Source organism: Lissotriton vulgaris, chromosome 5 (genome assembly GCF_964263255.1).
Source record: "Lissotriton vulgaris chromosome 5, aLisVul1.2, whole genome shotgun sequence".
Taxonomy (NCBI): Eukaryota; Metazoa; Chordata; class Amphibia; order Caudata; family Salamandridae; genus Lissotriton; species Lissotriton vulgaris.
Window position 1 is genome coordinate 1361226544 of NC_141693.1, and position 20127 is coordinate 1361246670.

Below are 20127 nucleotides of genomic sequence, written 5' to 3' on the forward strand. Positions count from 1 at the left end.
AGATTTCAGTATGCGTGCGGAACTCCGTCTCTAGATATCTATATGATTTTACTTGCAATTTTCTCAGAAACTACTGAGCGGATTTACACCATTTAACAAAAAGCACAATCTGCGAACAGAACTCTACCTCTCTGCCAAATTTCGAGTAATTCCGTTCAGCCGTTCTGGCTGTAGCCCTGGCTAAAAGGTCTCTATGGAAAATTGCATGGGGAAAACACATTTTAAAACCCCCTTTTTTCTCGGCCCCTGCTTGACGAATCACCCCCAAACTTTCAGAGAAGGAGCGGAACCGAGCAGGCCATTTTCTTGGAAAAATTCACAAAGATTCGTCCACCGGCGCAAAAGTTATTCCAAATAGAATGTTGTGGATTTCCTATGGAAAGTAGGTCCTAACTATAACTACCTACTGGCGACCGCCAGTAGGATATATATATATGTGAGGAGAGGAGGTGATAGAAATGCAAAATTAAGAAAATTAGAGACCAAGTATATACTTGAGAAAGATACAAAAAGTCCCAATGGTTTGAACTCCACTGAAGATTTTTTTACACATTTTTATGAAATGACTCTGTTTTAAGTGTAAATATCTTCGAGTGTATTGTACATCTATAAATTCAAAATTTTCCGCTTGCTGAAAAAAACATATTTAATATAGATTTTAGTCACTAATATATTTTAATTTTTGTATGGTACACATATTATTTACACTTGCACTTTACTTGGACAAAATGTTGAATTGCCCACTTGGGCTTTATTAACCTTGTGACATTGCCACAGAATCATTTTATGCCGCTAGTTTCAAATGTGCGTTGGATTTTGATGCTTCATGATAATATTGCGGTTTTGTCAATGAGGAATTCTGAGCACAGATTTTATTTAATCGTGTTTTATTAATTGGTTTTCCTATAATATGACATTTTAAAAATCGTATTTATGATGACACTTACTTTTTTTAAATATTTATTACAAATATTTATGTCAGGCATCTTTGCACATATTTTGAAATGTGGCGCGCTTTGACTTTCTGTATTTTACAGATATAACTTTGTGGTAGTTGACACTAAGTCTGTTGTCCGTTTTCATTGCACTGTAATTCGTACTTGCACTTTAAATAGAATGAGGCTTCCCCATGTGACTTGTCATGGCGGAGTGCTGGGTGAAAGAAAATAAAAATATTGCAGCACGACTTTGGGTCCGCGTCGTCTCTTTGGAGAAAACATTCCTGTGGTGAGACGATTTTCAGGATATATATATATATATATATATACATATATGTATATGTATATGTATATATATATGTATATGTATATATCGGGATGTGGCAATCCTGACCCCCTTAGCCCTGGTGGGGGACTTGAGAGGAACCACCCGAGGGCCCAAAACATAAATGTATTTTAAATATTGCTGTGAATTAATGGAGGATCTGCAGAAGAAAGGATGGGCTCCAGCCTGTAGTGTCAGTGAGTTTATATAATTTTATAATTGAGGGCAGAGCAGGTTACAAGGAGTCCCCGGACAATATTACCAGGACCTCATGACAAAATGTATTGGGAGTGGTCCTGTCATGCATACTGCACAAGTTGCCACTTGATCTAGGGAGTACCCATCTCCTCAGGGAAAAATGCACAGTATATGATGACCTGGTACCCAAATATAAATCATGAAGAGGGGTGTTGAGCCCCTCTTTAGCAGGTTGCACTCCCAATTCCTATGACTGGGGTAACCGTATCACACCACATCAATATATCTACACTCCTTGACTGCATGGAGCAGGTTGGGAGGCAGCTTGGCAGCACATGCGTGGACTCCTTGGACTGCCACTAATGTTTTTTTTTTTTTTACAAAAATAAATTAAATAAAATTAAAGTCGGTGGATATCCTGGGTGAAATTACAGCACTAACATTTAAAAAAAGGCTATTGCACTGTGTGGGAATGGGATCCCCATACTGCCTAAAAAAAAGAAAGCCATGGGTGCTGTGAATGGGCACCAGTCCACCCACTCAAAACAAAAAATGTGCTCTTGCTGGCAACCACAATGGAAGCTGGTATGGTTTGAGGGGGACCTTGATCTCCCCTCCGGAGATCCCAATATAAAAAGGCGATTTAAACCTATGTTATTGTGTTATAAACTGAGTCTAATAGTTTTAGAGACCTTTCCTCGAAGAAACTCTTCAAAAGAAATGTTCATCCAGGTTGGTAACTTTAGTGCCACAATAAGGAGGGGGTTCCTAAAAGCATGATTACCCTTTGTAATTCCCCTAGGAAAGTTTGCTTGCAAAAACAGAAAAACAATTGAATGGAATGCAGAAGCAGCCATAGAGATAGCCACCTTTGAAGGGAAGATCTGATCAGAAATCTGGGAGCTAGAAGCGAGTCCTCAGTAGCTTGGCTGCAGCTCCAACTGTCTACCCGCAGTAGAGACATCTGGGCCAGTAAGGGAGTATGTTAGCAGGGACTGGAAGCCCCCTGCCCGGAAAAAAGGTGTCACCTACATTCATGGTTGAGAAATGTTTCACCTCGGCCTCAGACACGGAGGTAAATTACGCTGCCCTCTGCTCAAAGATCATCTCGGTGCTGGACACCTCTGCTCCTCTTAAACACCATATGGGTAGGGGGAGGCCCTCCGCACCCTGGTTCTCAGACAGCCTAAAAAATCTGAGACTGGAATGTAAACAAGCAGAAAGAAGGTGGAGGCATGCATATCTGGACAGGGACAAGCTAGCATGGAAAGCCAAGCGAGGGGCCTTTAAGAAGGAGATTCACACAGCGAAGGTAGAACACTTCGCACGGGTGATTCTCGACACCCCAAACAGTTCTTGTAGTATATTTAACATCCTGAATAGCCTCACTAGCCCAGAGTGTGTCAAGAACGACTCCCCCCCCCCCCTCTCAGGAACTCTGTGACAACCTAGCAAGGTTTTTCCAGGAGAAAATCAGGTTGATTATTGATGACCTGGGGATGGAGCAGCAACAATCTTTGGAAAAAGTTGATTGTGATAGCCTGCCGACCCCCGGCGCTGCCTATGCACTGGAAGGAGTTGAACCTCTTACAGTCTTTCCTCAGTTGTCTGTAGAGGAGTTCAGGGAAGCAGCCTCTGGCATTACATCCGGGTCCCCGCTTGACCCGCTACCTTTAAAAATCTGGAAGGAGTAGGAGTCTGAGCTCTTCCCTGCGCTGCGGTGGGTGTGCAACCAGTCACTTGCTATGGGAGCCGTTCCACCTCAGTGGAAACAAGCGGCGGTCACCCCCCTATTAAAAAAACCCTCCCTTGATCCGGATTGCCTAAAGAATTTTAGGCCAATCTCGCTCCTACCATATCCTGCAAATATTGTAGAGCGGGTGGTGGCAGGCACCCTAACCAGGCATCTTGAACATGATAAGCTCTTGGAGGACGTTCAATTTGGCTTCCGTCCAGCTCCCGGCACCGAGACGGCCCTTGTGATCGTGTTGGATGAACTATACTGGCAGGCAGACAGGGGACAGGCGGGGGTTCTGATCCTGCTTGACCTGTCTGCGGCCTTTGATACGGTGAACCATGACATTCTGCTGGACAGGCTGAGAGAGGTGGGAGTTGCAAGGATAGCCCTTGGATGGATTGAGTCCTTCCTCCAGGGTAGGGAACAGGCTGTGTCTCTCCCTCCATTTCAATCTGCCTTCTCTACCATCTCGCATGGTGTCCCTCAAGGATCGGCTGTCAGTACAATACTCTTTAATGTTTATATAAAGCCTCTAATAGCGATCATCAAGCAGTTTACGATCAAAACTGTTAACTATGCGAATGACACGCAGCTGATACTGTCATGGGAGGGGAATGACTCCATCTCCTGGGTGGAATTCCACAACTGTATGAGAGCCACTGCGGAATGGGTGAAAGCCAATTCCCTGCAATTCAATACAGGGAAGACTGAAGTGCTTTATTGCCCTAGGCCTAGGATACATTCTCCTCTACCTAGTACTTTCTGGCCGAAGGATTTCTGACCCCAGATCCAGCCTGTGAAAGTAGTCCGGAATCTGGGTGTGATGTTCAACAGTGAACTCTCCTTGGAGGCTCAGGTTTCTAAGGTGGTAGCCAGTTGTATGGCTCTCCTTCGCCTCTTGAAAAAAATATTACCCCTGCTACCGTCCCTGGCAAGGATAGAGGTGGTGCGTTGCACCGTGCTCAGTAGGATAGACTACTGTAACGCCCTGCTGCTGGAGTCTCCCAGCTATCTCCTGGACAGACTCCAGAGACTCCAGTCGGCAGCTGCCAAACTCGCCTCAGATTGGCCAACCAGATCCTCCTCTTCGGGAGCCCTGGCTCAGTTGCACTGGCTCCCTCTTAGACAACGGGTGATGTTTAAGTCACTTTGTTTGACCTTTAAAGCCCTACATGGGTTAGGCCCGGCTTGTTTTCAAAGGAAATTCTCATCGCATGTGCCGGTCCGCAATCTACACTCCGCTTCCGCTAGGATGGTGACTGTACCGAGATTTAGAAGATCCAGAGCAGGAGGCAGGTCGTTTAGCGTGGCTGCGGCCAAGCTCTGGAACTCGCTGCCTATGGATTTGAGGAAGCTCAACTGCCTTCTCACTTTCAGAAGACAGTTAAAAGCCTTGCTCTTTCCCACCCGGGCTTAATCTGTAATCTGCAACTAATCACACCTTCCCTTGGGTTCTCCAGCGCCAGGATGCCTCTTGAGGTGGTAGTGCGCTTTATAAGTATAATAAATAAATAAATAAATAAAGCATTCCATAACTGAATTAGGACAAATTTAGCCCAAAGTTAGAACTTTAGTCCTAAAGCATGCTATTCTTATTTGGTGTTAATGAGATCAGATGTTTTCAAGAAATTATCATTTAAGAAGATGCTGAGGGTGGGCATGAAGAGGTTAGCCCTGAGAAAGTTATACCTTGATCATTACGTAGCATAGGATATGCAGTTCCGGTACAGCAGATCATCCGCAAATATGAAATAAAAAAAATACTCTATTCTGAATGGTCACAAAAGATTTTTCTCCTGTTGGCCATTTCGTCACTGTAGTTCTCGCAAGGATCCACCATACTAAAACAACCTTTTTGGCTAACCGCAACATCAAGAGAAAATGATTTGGCCGCAATTACAAGATTCGGGGACTATGTCTCCCTGTCCCTACAAAAAGTACAGAGGGGGCACATAAGGGGGCTGGGTAAGCACACCCATATCTCGTGGGCCATGTGGAATGGTACCCAATGAGGTCTCTCCGCAGTAACAAAATAATTTAAAAAATATATATTTTGTTGCAGGACCTGCGGCACTACAGTGAAACCCAGCGAGGCCCTCCATGGGGCTCCGTTATTCCACTGAAGGGTGGGGGCTGGACCTAACTAAATGTTAGCAGTAAACAAAGGCGAGGTTAAAAAAACATTAATTTAGAATAGGATCAAGAAACCAGAGAAATGTACTGAAAAGAACAAAGGTAATACATTTTTAACATACATTTTTTTTTAAACTCCAATATGTTACTGCAAAATGCATAGTTAAAATTGGGCCCTCACTCTATCTATCGCCCTCACTCTATCTATCGCCCTCACTCTATCTATCGCCCTCCCTCACTCTATCTATCTATCACCCTCACTCTATCTATCTATCACCCTCACTCTATCTATCTATCACCCTCACTCTATCTAGCTATCACCCTCAGTCTATCTATCGCCCTCAGTCTATCTATCGCCCTCAGTCTATCTATCGCCCTCACTCTCTCTATCGCCCTCACTCTCTATATCTATCTATTGCCCTCACTCTACCTATCGCCCTCACTCTACCTATCGCCCTCACTCTACCTATCGCCCTCACTCTACCTATCGCCCTCACTCTACCTATCGCCCTCACTCTATCTATCGCCCTCACTCTATCTATCGCCCTCACTCTATCTATCGCCCTCACTCTATCTATCGCCCTCACTCTATCTATCGCCCTTACTCTATCTATCGCCCTCACTCTATCTATCGCCCTCACTCTATCTATCGCCCTCACTCTATCTATCGCCCTCACTCTATCTATCGCCCTCACTCTATCTATCGCCCTCACTCTATCTATCGCCCTCACTCTATCTATCGCCCTCACTCTATCTATTACCCTCACTCTATCTATCGCCCTCACTCTATTGCCCTCACTCTATCTATCACCCTCACTCTATCACCCTCACTCTATCTATCTATCACCCTCACTCTATCTATCACCCTCACTCTATCTATCGATCGCCCTCACTCTATCTATCTATTGCCCTCTCTCTATCTATTGCCCTCTCTCTATCTATTGCCCTCACTCTATCTATCGCCCTCACTCTATTGCCCTCACTCTATCTATCGCCCTCACTCTCTATATCTATCTATTGCCCTCACTCTATATATCTATCTATTGCCCTCACTCTATCTATTGCCCTCACTCTATATATATATCTATTGACCTCACTCTATATATCTATCTATTGCCCTCACTCTATATATCTGTCTATTGCCCTCACTCGATCTATCGCCCTCATTCGATCTATCGCCCTCACTCTATCTATCGCCCTCACTCTCTATCGCCCACACTCTATCGCCCTCATTCGATCTATCGCCCTCACTCTATCTATCGCACTCACTCTATCGCCATCACTCTATCTATCGATCGCCCTCACTCTTTCTATCGGTCTATCTATATATCGCCCTCCCTCTATCTATCGCCCTCCATCTATCTATCGCACTCACTCTATCTATCGCACCACCACAGCATCACTCAGGAGCACCACAACATCACTATGCACTACCACAGCATCACTGAATGCCACAGCATCACTCGTCGCCACCACAGCATCACTTGGCGCCACAACAGCATCAATCTGTGCAACCATTCAACGACAACTGGTTCAAATATGTTCTTTCAATGTTTCAAGCTTTATTACAAATGTCACAAAAAGATGTTAATATTTCACTTCTGTTCTTGTATTTTCGTCACAATAAAATACACTGCACATAATCTTCACAAAAGTTATTTACAAAAGTTTAAGCTATTGCCATTATAAATGACAATAGCTTTTATTTAAGTATTAATTATTTTAAAAAAATAAAAGCCATTGTTATTTGTAATATCAATACATCTTAGTCACGTAAATACAACACATATTGCATTACAAATGCTATAGGTGTTACATTTGCAAAAGTTAAAACTATTGGCATTGTAAATGACAAAGCTATTAATTTAGCTATTTTCAAAAACGACACATAAATAAAAAATGTGTCATTTACAATACCAATAGCTCAAACTTTCCTAATGCGAGACCTATTGCATTGCAAATACTTGTTTCAATGGGAGCCTGTGGTCTTGTTTGGAAAACAGGCTCCCATTGAAGTCAATGCAAATCCGACTGAACAACGTTGAGAAGAATCGTAATCGGTAGTTCGGACTCGCAGGACCCAATTTATTCAGAAATGATTCTGAGACCGATACGTTTGGAACAGTTTCCAAACCACATCGTAATCTGCCAATTAGTGTCATTGCTCATTGTTCGAGAATGTTCAGCAATGTAGGGGTAATCCACTTAGAGGGTTTCACTTCCAGTGTGATTGTAAACTTGGCTCTAAAGGTATACAAGATTCTGTTCCCCTCAGCAATGTTTGTTCTGCATTTTACCAAGCTATGGCTGGTTGTCCATAGGGCCTTGGAGAAGATGTCTCATCTGCGGATAATGCATTACAGTCAATCTCTTTACACAAATGTTTGGCTACAAGAGGTGTTGAAGAGAGTAAGGTCATTAAAGTCATAAAGAACAAACACTTTTGGAGAGTATTGAAGGTTTAAGAAAGTGGATGGCCCCATTGTTATGTTGTGCACATTTGTAGAGTGCACCAACGCCCATGAGGGTATCCTGGTGCTGGGCAGGTGTGATTTCCCCAGCTCTTGGGCCTAGTTCAATTACTCGAAAAGCCAAGTCTTCAGTTTTTTGTGAATTCAATAAGAAAGGAGGGGACCCCTATGTGGAACAGCAGGTCATTCCATGTTTTGGGAGCCATGTATAAGATGGCTTGACTGTTGGATCTGGTTTTCCGTATATATGGGATGTGTGCAAGTAGGAGTTTGGATGATCTGAGGTGTCTGAAAAGTTTGTGAAAGCAGAAGCAATGTTGAGGTATGGTAGGCCAGAGTTATGTAATACCTTGAAAGTGGGTGTTAGCAGTTTCAATTGTGCTTGTTAATGTAGGAAGTGGTAGTGGAACTCCTTCAGGTGAGGTGTGATGCGAGTGTGGCATGGGAGGTCCAGAGTGAATCTGCTCCCGAGTTCCAAAGGTCTTCAGTCTCTGGTGAGCTTTTGTTGATCCTGGCATAAAGGGTGTACCCATAGTCCAGCTTGCTTGTGACATGGAATGCAAGATTATTTTTGCTGTGAGCCATTTGAAATTCTACCTCTGCATCTTCAGTGTATGGAAGCAGGAGGTTGTGACAACACTAGCTTGGGTGTCCTATTGAGTTAGCTGTCGATGACAATCCTGAGGTTTTTTGCATGGGTGGTGGGGCTGAGTGTTGGTCCTAGCTCCATTGAGCACCATTTTGCAGCTTCAGATAGATGTTCTTCATCCAGTAAGCAATTTTGATCATGAAGCCATTGAATTTGATACAAGCACTGGGTATCTTGTCTGTGAGGGAGACAATGAGTTGCTTGTCACCCACGTAGGAGAGGACGTTAATATTGCGAGAGTGGATGATGCACGGTAGAAAGATAATGTATGCATTGAAGAGGTTTGGGTTTAGGGATGATCCTAGCGGATCTCCATAGATGAATTTTCATGTGTCCAAGGTATACAGTGCTAGACTGACTGACTGGGCCCTTCCAGTCAGGAAGGAGCAAATCCATTGGTGTGTATGTCCTTTGATTCTGATGTCATGTAGGCATTGGATGAGGACTGGGCTGGAAGACTGTGTCAAACACTGTGGAAACGCCCAGGTGCTAAGGGCTGCCATCGCCTCTGTCCAGAGTTAAACAGATGCCATCTGAGGCAATGATGAGGTCAGTGTCTGTGCTGCAGTTTGATCTGAATCCAGACTGAGTGGTGTTGAGGAGGTGGTGGTCATTGAGGTATTTGGTGAGGCACCTATTTAGAATTTTCTCCAAGACTATGGCGAGGAATAGTAGAAGCAAAGATCAGCATGTAGTTAGAGAGTGTTTAAAGGTCCACTGCAATGGGCGGAAAGTTGCATGTTTCCAAGTGTCTGTTGAGTCCATTCAAGTTTTTGGGGTCATTTCGTTTTTTTTTAGGCAGGTGATTACCAGTAAAAGAGGGTGACATCCACCTAATGTAGGTGAGTTCATAAATATGGAATGTGTACTGCACTTTACAAAAGGCAATGCTGATTATCAATACATTGACTAGACACAGGTGTGGAAAGCTAAATTACTCCCACCATAGCCCTAGACACCACAGCTCAAGAGGCCGCACAAATGATCAAAAACCCTGGGCTTCAAGAGATCGCTGCGGCCCCCTGCATATAAGGTGCACAGGGCCATCCTGATCGCCTTGCTATCCACCATAATGCCCCTGAATAGTTCTCTCGAACTAAACAACCTCTCTTATGCCAAAAGGGGTAGGAGTGGAGAGGCTGACCCTTCGCTTCCCCCTTGCGTACATACTATCCCTAAACCCTCGGCACCCCGCCCCCCGCCCCCAATCTAACCTATCGCCTGTCCTGGGCCGCTCTGTTCATGATGCTGTCCAGGCTGAGACCGGCTTACACCTTAAGCTGCCTCTAGGCACCTTCATTCTTGGCGCCACCATGCAGTGCAGCACGCGTTTTGCAAGAGGTCTGCAGAGTTCACTGGCTGACTGGGGAGATGATAGTCGATGACACAGGAGTAACACCCACATTCACCTACCTCCCTTGGGTCTCCAGGGTCTAGGAGATGTAGCAGACAACTCTCATCCTGACCAAGGACTTTGACGCTCGAAGTTTCAGAGACGTGATAACAGAGCTGTGAAGAAACAATATTTAAAACCTGCTTTTCTGCTACAAGCTTCTTATGGAATGTATACATTGTGATGCTGTTCAGAATTTACAAGAAGTCTCTGTAATGCACTGAGAGCATTGCTGATCAACGACATAGGTCTTTGTACACACCAGGAGAAGCGCTGTACCAGATACTGAGCGTGCAGAAAGGGGCAGTGTACATGGAAATTCAGACATCCTACAGGAAACTTGCACTAAAACATCACCCATATAAAATACCGGACAATCCAGATGCTTCTGAGAAATTCAAGGCGATCAACAGTGCTCATGCAATACTGGGTGATGTGTCAAAAACTAGTACGGCTCACTAGGGCTCTATGTGGCAGAGCAATTCGGAGAAAAACATGTTAATTCCTACTTCACGCTTTTCAGCTGTTGGGCAAAAGGCCTATTTGCAGTTGATGGTATGGTGACAGGTTGATTTTTCTGCGGCTGTTTGTGCTGCTGCTGCAACTGCTGCTGTGGAAAGTGTAAACCCAAGTCACCAGGTGGAGAAGTCTATGAGGACCTTGAGGAGCAGATCAAGAAGACAGACATGGAGAGAGATGGAAACACACCAGTTTTACTTCAGCTGTCAAATGAAAATCAGAAAACGCAGTTGATCAGGGATGGCCATCGTGGTTACCACACTGACTGTTTGGAGCACACAATGAGTAACAGAGCACAACCATCAGGCACAGTCTGACTTCCTACTTTTACACGAGCTTCAGACTTTGTCTCCTGTTCTCTTTTTCAATCAATAAAGATTGTTACCTGTAAAAACAAAATCATGCACGTTGTCCACTTTATTCATGGACTGCCTGCACTAGACAGCCATTATTGTGCTCGTTGCGCAGTCTCACACCATGGTGTAGTCCGCAGCAGCTTCACAGACACCCCACAATTTCTGATAATAATATATTTCCCTCGTTTTCATTGCTTGTTTTTGCTCGCAAGAAAGTGTCTCTCATTATTGGAATTTTGAAAATGTCACACACAGCAATCTGAAACCTTGGCAGCTATGTATGATCTTTGGAACCTTGCAATAATTTGCCAGCTTTTTTTATATTATCCTGCTCAAAACGGTGTGTGACCCCTCACCAACATGAAAATATATAGGAGACGCCAATATATGTCCATGCATGTGAGCTCACTGTTTCATTGGCCCTGTTGACACGTTATTATTACAGACTTCATTGAGTGAATATGCTTGCATGCTTCAAATAATCCACTAAACCGGAAACCGCTCACAATGTTTTTCCTGCAAGTTTAACACATTGTGGTTGTGGCACACTGACCTGCATGCACTCTTTGGGCTATTTCCGTGACAATTGGTTTAACTTTCCCTATACACAGATCCAATTTGTAGGGGTATTTTCACTATTACATAAAATTAATATAAACACTATTGTTATTATTTTTAGCACACACACCAGAAATTGAACTTTTTTTGCCATTGAAGATTACATGTTCTCCTCACCCAGCTCAAAGTTGCTCATATAATCAGCCATCAGGGACCAAGACTGAGGCAGTATAGCGATACATGAACCTATGCTGCAGGTCGCGGGTAGCGGTGAAGTCTGCTGACCTCATAGCTAGTATCGTCTGCATTTCTCACAGCAAAGCCACGCGCCCCAGAGCAGTTTTGTGTTTTCGCACAATTGCCGTAAGGGGACAGTGTTAATGTCCCTCAAAGTATATATTAATGAGCATTGCCCATTGATTATCTTTGTATGTTTCTATGCATGTTTACGTTTGGCTTTGGAGCGAATGATAATGGGGCTTTTGGGGGGCGGCCAACCACGGGGAGGCTTGTCCCTCCGGGGTTTTTGGGCCTGTGGTGCAGCTCAAAGCCCAATTGGGCACTTTGGGCTACCTTTTTTGGCTGGGGGAGCAGGGTTTTATAACCGGACATTTTGTATGCTGTGTCACCATTTTTGTAAGGTGACAAGGTAGCCGGTTGTATGTCCGGGTAGGCAGGGATTTTGAAAAAGGATTCCCCACCGGCCCTCTCTTTCTACTGGGGCGCGGGGTGTGAGGAGTTTGGGGTAGCTAAGATATTAATGGAGAAGGTTGGCAGCTTTGCTGGACTCAGGTGCGCTAGGGAGAAAGGGGTACTTTGGTTGTCACTGGAAGACGGTGTGCGGCGTATGGTAAATCGTTTTTATAGGTTTACAGGTTAAGTTTATGGTTGGGAACAAGTTACTCCGGGAGCAGGAAATAAGGGGAAGTTGACACAGGAAAATACTTAGTTAGGTAGATGTTTTGGGAGGTAAGCAGGAGGTCACAGGGTTAAAGTTCAAAAGTTAAGGACTGAGTGGTGGTTTATAAATTGTTGCAAGGAAAGGAAAAAGGGGAAACCTCAATGGTGTGGGCAGGAGGCAAGGTAGCTGAACAAATGTGTAGCGGAGGTTTAGTTTCGTATGGCAAAGGCCAAGGAACATGTTTGTGAAGTACACCTGTCTTCAATAAAGCAATCTTTTTCACACATATAGAGCATTTTGTGGTCTGTGCTGCGCCCCTCTTCTGGCCCATAAGGTGGAAACAGATACATGCTCATTTTACACATTTGCTTGGACCCCACTTTTATGACTTGAGGTTAAGCAGTTATAAAAATGTAAGCCTTTTTACCCAAGTACACAATCACTGCAGCTCAGATCTGCTTGCTGCAATTAAGCTTGATTTAAATACAATTAATCGATTACCACCTACACTGATTCACATCTTGTGAGGTTAAGCAGAAACTGAAGATTAGATAACCCGTCATTTTCAGTTTAATGAGGTGCTAATCTCTAATCTGGAACGGGCCTCTCTTCTCGTCAGACCAGGCAATGTGGGAACGGATTGATTGAAGCTGACATCCACGCTCCTGCTGACTGCCCTGGCTCACCGACCGTCACAGCTGGCTCCCACCTGACGGGCCGAGGAGTTTCTTTGGCTAGCGTTGAGCTTATGCTGCTTTATTTGCAGTTAACCATTCCTGTACGTCTGTTACTTAACATGGTCTGCCTGTTGTTTCAGGATGACTTCCAAACCATGTTTCACTCTCGCATATTGTGCCGATGACCTTTAGCCGCACAATAGTAGAATTTAGTCCCCATACTCATGTGTGGGGAAATTGAAAAAGTCCAATGTGCATAAAATGGATTCGTTTTTTGCCAACCTTAATGAGACTGCACATGATGTTCTCACAAGTATCTATAACTAGGAGAGGGTCACCCTTACCTAGTTTCAAGAGGATGTACTTGTGTGTGCAAACCCTGACCGGTAGCACCTGTTCATTTTGTGGTGCTGAGGTGCATGTGGGGGATTTGTCTCACCACCTCCCAATATTAAATAAAACCCAGATCTCAAGGATTAGGGTTAATGGCGAACAGTAATCTTAGATCTCATTGTGCAGAGCAAACGCCAGGGGTGCCCACTGTGTTCACTGGTGTGTATCAAGTATGGAACCCTTGATTCAGCCGACTGAAAGTAACTCAGGCCCACAAGAGCTGACGACATTCTTTCTAATATGACAAACACCAAAACTTCTGGAAGGGCGAGATTTTGATCGATATCTTATCACTATTGATCTAAAACCCCGATCTGGTCGACTGAACCTTTATTGCCTGTCATTGAGGGAAGAAAGTGCATCTCTTACCAAGTTAGTTCACTCAATAAAGGACTCCGCTTCAAAGGATCACAAACAACTTCTAGCTTTCAAAGATTTATTATAAAGTCAAGATAAGTTGCAGGTACAAGCATCTCAAAATGAGATTCACAAGATACACGGGCCCAACTACATACATGTGCTCTCTGAAAGCCCTCAGACGAGCAACGGAAACTACAAGCACCAGTTCTAAAAATAATAGGGCTATTAGCATAGACACATATTGAGATCTCTCAGTCATTTACAGCCGGAGAGAAAATTCAGGTTAGGCTGTCCCTACCCTGACCTAGATGGTATCCCTACTTAACCAGGTCCCTACCTAACAAAAGGTGTCAGCAGTGAATGACCCCCAAGGGAAGTCACCCACTCTCAGTCTCTTGGTGGTAACCTATAGTTCTCCAATCATGACCCCTCTCTGCCTACCCATCCGCTCTCTTAAGGGTCCTCAGGCTTCTGCTCTAACTCCACCCAGGGGTGCTGTCCCTAATACAAAAATACAACAACATTTAGGACGCCCCTCGTGAGACGCCCCTCACGTGGTGTAGCTTCTGGCTTTTTCCATGATGAGGCCTTGTGGTTAGAGTCGACCTTGCTTCTCAGACTCTTCTCCGGCCCGCTGATACCCCTTAAACATTCCGGAACCCTCCTCCATGTCTGGTCCGTCTCTTGAACAAACTTCTATTCATACTTATTTATAATTGAATACCCCCTTTTCTCTTACAGACAGACATTTGCAGCCAAATCCCAATTCTCATAGTCTTCCAACCGCGTTGCAACATTCCCCGGCCCAGACTAATATGTGTAAATCAACGTTAAAGCCTTCCAGCCCTACAACAATTTTATAGCATTCAACTTCTTCTTTAATTATTAGCATGTTAATACTCTTATTCTATTTATTCGGTAAACACATCTATAAATCATGGCCTACTCATTATTACTAAACATTAGTGCAATCCATGTTGTGAAATTGAACCACCTTCCCCCTCCCTTCTAGCTCGGGCCCTGAGGCCTACCACGTTCAGCGTTTCCGTATGCCATCTTACATTTTAGCAGCTACACAACATGGATTCAGGAATAATCACGTCTTAACTAAATCATTTTGTTTCACACATTTCTGTATTAGTTCCACTTCTACTTAAATCTCTATATTAACTACACATTTCAGAATATAACTGTAGGTACTATCAGCACTCATGGCATTTCTCTTCATGACTTGTGCTTACTACGTGTAAGTGTGACGCACTTCTACATTTAGGTCAGTTTGCGCTCTCTCAGTTCCCCCCTTTGATGACCTCTCGGGGTCATCATTAACATTCAAACTGCAGTGATTGCTAGCATAACTCGTTTCTGTGTTTCCAGAGCCCTCAGGCTCCGGTACTGACTATCTTGTATGGCAGCCAATCTCTGCAGCTGTTTTCTCCGAGCCCTCTCTGACCTTCTTGCTCTGTACCATTTGAATACCCTCACCAATCCCCACAACACGATCCCACAGATCAATATTATGATGATAGGTTTTAGTATTTTCCACACAAAGCTTTTGCCTAAGTTGGTGAGCCAACCTCCAGCTTCACTTATTCCATGGCCCACCTTTTCCCAGACATTTTCTCTGCTCAGGTCTTCGATCTCTTTGTGAATATCAGTTATGTTCCTAATAACTTTCTCAAGGGGCTTCGAATTGTCTGGAATGTAAGTACAACATTCCTGGACCTTCAAAGCCTTACAGACTCCGCCCTCTTTTGCTAATAGGACGTCTAAGGCAAGACGGTTCTGGAGAACCATAGCCCTTATCGATTGCATCTCTCCTTCTACCAGCATTAAGGACTGAGCAGTGCTGGCAGACAACCTGTCTACGACTGTTGCCAGTCGTCTAATTTTAACATCATTAAGGATTAATCCCAAAAGAGGGAACACAGCTCCAAAGACATCTCCAACCATTTCTACACCTCCTACATCTCTCCTTCCCCTCGATGATGTCTTGCCCTCGATGATCTCTAAGTCTTGGGCATGATATATTTTAGGGAAGATAATTGCCAAGTAACATGATCCATACCAGTTGTCAGGTAGTCTTACGTAGGCATTTCTCCCACATACAAAATATACATTTGGAATCGCTTGCATTCCCTTCAGGAAGTCCTTAGTATAGTACTCTAAATTGAAAGCATGTTCACAGCTAACTTCTCCCACGTATACATTTTCATAATACGTTTTGGCTCTATGAAGACATAACTTTCCTCTCTGCGTTCTATCTAAAGCTATTGGACCACTACTACCCTTTCTCTTGTGTGCCTTTTCTTCCTCGGTCCAATCCGTTTTCCATTGTCCTGATTTTTTCAAAATCTTTTGTCTCCTATTTCGATCATCCACCTGCCCTATGAACTTTTTCTCGACTTCTGACACCTTGCATGTCAGGTTATTTCTACGGGCATGTGAAGTATCTAAGGTAATCCAAGGAATGAAAAACGTTGCCAACCTGTCTTCACTCTTCCAGTAGTCCCATTTATTCATTTGTTTATAATTTGGGACTTCTGGTAACACTGCATCGTAATTGGAGAAATAGTATTCAAAACTATCTCTCCCATAAAATATACTAAGCAATAAGCTACATGTAATGCCATATGTCAGCGGGAGGTGATGATATCGAATGCCTTCATCTACAGACGCCGGCAACTGCATGCAGACGTAACAGTCCTTGACCTCCATGGCATCCACGTATTCATATAATAGTTTAGCGTAAGCATTTGACCTAAAGTCACCTTGGGACTCATCTACGTGTAACCTGCGAGCTTCTGCAGCTAATAACGCTTTCTCTTGAGTGTTTTCCCCTTTCTCACCAGCAACAGTGGGTGTAAGCGCCTCTACAGATTTCACATCAGTTACCTTTGCCTCTTCCTCACGTCCCTTTACATACGAGACTGTTACTACTAAAGCTATTAATATTATCACTCCTACTATTAGTGTACCTATTATACATTTCGCTCTGCGGTTCTGGGTGCCGGCCTCCATTTCGTCAGACTGTATGGCTCTCTTGTATCTTGGCACAAAGTTCTTTTCCTTTTGTTCCTTTACAGTCTCTCTTACTCCTTTTGTCCTTAGAACCACACAACTGGAAGCTGACAACCTTCTTCGCAAAAGTTCTTTATAGTTCAATACAGACAACCCTAGCCCTTCTCCAGTAACTCAAGGGAAGGTCCCTAAGATTCTCTGCTTCCTGGGCGCTAGGTAATCTTCTTTTCTTCTCGCTTATTTACAAAGTCTTTTAAGCATCTACTATCAGGCGGTCGCCTGCAGCTTCGACAGCAAAGTTCAATATTTCCATACGAAGATTGTGCTCTTCTTGGGCTGATATCTTTGTACCAAAATCGGGGAATTGCAATTCTGTGAGAAACATGTGCTTTAACTTGCTGAGGCGGGGAGGTCGGGGAACCATGAATGTCAGTGACCCTTCTTGTTCGACACCGGGTACTAACAGTCGTATTTCCACCGTTATGATGGGCTCAGAACTGGACACCACCACCGCTCGGATCCTCCCTGTCACTGGTTTCGAAGCCATCTGTCGCCAGATATGTCCACTCAGGGGTGGAGTATCTTCTGCTAGGTACACGCACTCTTCTTGACCTCCTCAAGACCGGTGCTTCAGCGCCCTGAGCACCTTCTTCCGGGTCTGAATCTTCTGATATCGGAGGAAGGGTTCTCTCTGGAGTTGACCTCAGACTAGAGCTTCTTCTCTGCGGCCAATCCGCTTCTCCACGTACCCTTCTACTCCTTCTCCTTCTCGTCTGTTCGCGCTCTCTGTCAGACCTGTCAGTGTCTGACTCGTACTCCCAGCTACTTTCTCCTTCAGTAGCGTCGTCTGTTTCGCTGCTGTACTGACCATCCTCAGCTTGGTCAGACTCGTTCCTCGCTTCCGCTGGCACCTCTACAGCTTGGCTAGCCCCCTCTATGGCTTCTCGGTCCGCAGCTGGACGTCTATCCGAGAGAGGAGCTGTGTCTTCCAGAGGTGCTGGTACTCTCCGCGTGTGCGACGCGTGGATCCAGTTGGGCAGGCCTCCCACTTTCACTGCCGTGTTCGTGATCAGGATGATCTGGAAGGGCCCACGCCAACGAACATCCAAGCAGCTTCTTCTCACGTGTTTTTTCACCAGGACCCAGTCCCCAGGAAGCAAGTCATGACACGGGTCCTGGCACGATGGTACCTCGGCAGCCTGCACCTGAAGGGACACAGAATGAATGGCGTCAGACAGCCCCTTACAATAGTCCAGGATCATATCATCTGTGATGCTAATCAGTGCAGCAGTTGGGACAGAAGGTAACCTCATTGCTCTTCCCATCAATACCTCATGAGGAGACAAACCAGTTCTCCTATCCGGGGTACTACGGAGGCTCATAAGGACCAATGGCAACGCATCAGGCCAACTCAAGGATGTTGATGAACACACCTTTGCAATTCTGGCCTTGATGGTGCCATTTATTTGCTCCACAATTCCTGAAGCCTCTGGTCGATGTTCTTTTTCACAATCAGGAGCATTTTCTTGCATTTCTTTTAGTTCGTCCCAAGTATCAACAGTTTCTAATATCATGGCTAATTCGGTCCTTACATTTATTCCACCCACTTCCACCTCTGTGAAAGAGTACCCTGTTTCTGCGCAATATCGCGCGACTTCGTCGGCATATCTATTGCCTTGTGACACGAAGTCCATATTTCTGGTATGTGCGGTACACTTCACAACTGCGATACCTGCTGGACATTGCAACGCCTCTAGCAACAGGCGCACAAACTCTCCATTGCGAATGGGAGAGCCTGAAGAGGTCATGAAACCTCTTTGAGACCACAACTGCCCGTAATCATGAACTACCCCGTAACCATATTGACTGTCAGTGTATATGGTGACTCGGATTTGATTGCTTGCCAGGCAGGCACGTGTCAGAGCAATAATCTCGGCTACCTGAGCGGAGTGTACTCCTTCCAGGCATCCTGCTTCCACTACTCCAGTAATTGTGCAAACAGCGTAAGCTGCTCTCAACTGCCCAACTTCGTCTCTTACACATGAGCCATCGACAAAGAAAATTTCATCTGGGTCAGTCAGTGGCTCATCTACGATGTCGGGTCTTGGTTTGGTGCATAGTTCAGTCACATCGAGGCAGTCATGGTCTGTACATTCATCATCATCCTCAATATCGTTTGGAAGTGGCATCAAGGTAGCAGGATTTAAAACAGAGCATCTCCTGAGGGTCACGTTCTCTGCAGCAAGAATGACTTGCTCATAGCGCGTGAGCCTGCTGTTCGTCAGATGCTGTGTTTTGGTCCTGGTCATCAACAATTCAACAGAGTGGGGCACATGCACCTCTAACGGGTGCCCCATGACTATATTTTCACACCTCTCAATGCTGACACCTGTTGCGGCAACGGATTTGAGACATCCGGGCAACGCTGCGGCTACTGGGTCTAAAGTAGCCGAGAAATAAGCGACTGGTCTACGGGCATTCCCATGAATTTGGACTAACACAGACAGCGCGCAACCCTCTCTCTCACAACAGTAGAGCAAAAATGGTTTATCGTAATCTGGCATTCCCAGAGCCGGAGCACGACACAAGTCCTCTCTCAGCTGCAGGAACGCCATCAAACAGTCTTTGTCCCATGGTACCGGATCGCTCACCTCCTTGTGTGTCAGTTTTTGCAAGGGCTTTGCTTTCAGTGAAAAGTTTGCAATCCACTGTCGGCAATATCCCACCATTCCTAGGAACATCCTGACTTCTCTCTGTGTTTTAGGCGCATTCATCTTCATGATGGCCTCTATCCTGTCTGGTGACACCTTTCGTTTTCCTTTCTCAATTCTGTGTCCCAAGTACTGCACCTCTGTCAGGCAGTACTGCAATTTTCCCGGGGACACCTTGTGCCCATTCTCAGCTAGGTGATTTAACAAAGCAATAGAGTCTTCCCTGCAAGCTTCCTCTGTTTCTGACGCCACAAGGAGGTCGTCTATGTACTGGACCAGAACTGACCTCTGGGGCAGCACTAGACTTTCAAGATTTTTCTTTAGAAGCTGGTTGAAGATCGATGGGCTCTCTGTATACCCCTGAGGAATACGACACCATGTTAGGACGCGACCTTCCAGCTTAAATGCGAAAATGAAAATGGCTTTCTTTGTCCAGAGGGATCGAGAAGAAAGCCTGACAAAGATCAATTACCGTGAACCATTCTGCTTGGAACGGTATCTGAAACAGTATCACGGATGGATTCGGTACCACTGGACAACACGAAACGACTATGTTATTAATCTTTCTGAGGTCCTGCACTATCCGGAATTTCCCATTTGGTTTCTGCAAACCCATAATCGGGGAGTTACATGGACTACCCACGATTTCCTTCAGTATTCCCTGCTTAATCATGGATTCGATCACGGGTTTGATGCCTGCAATCGTTTCTGGAGTCAATTTATATTGAGGTGTTCTTGGAAACTCAGCATGCGGTTTCACTACAATTTTCACTGGGTCCACCCCTT

At 44.8% G+C, this 20127-nt stretch overlaps 1 protein-coding gene and 1 pseudogene across 1 annotated transcript in view; both read left to right on the forward strand.

The window, feature by feature from the left end:
* SYT6 (synaptotagmin 6) overlaps nucleotides 1-20127 on the forward strand; it is an 889964-nt gene that overhangs the window by 391729 nt on the left and 478108 nt on the right. The window lies entirely within an intron of this gene.
* Nucleotides 1142-10681, forward strand: LOC147712599 (dnaJ homolog subfamily C member 5B pseudogene; annotated as a pseudogene).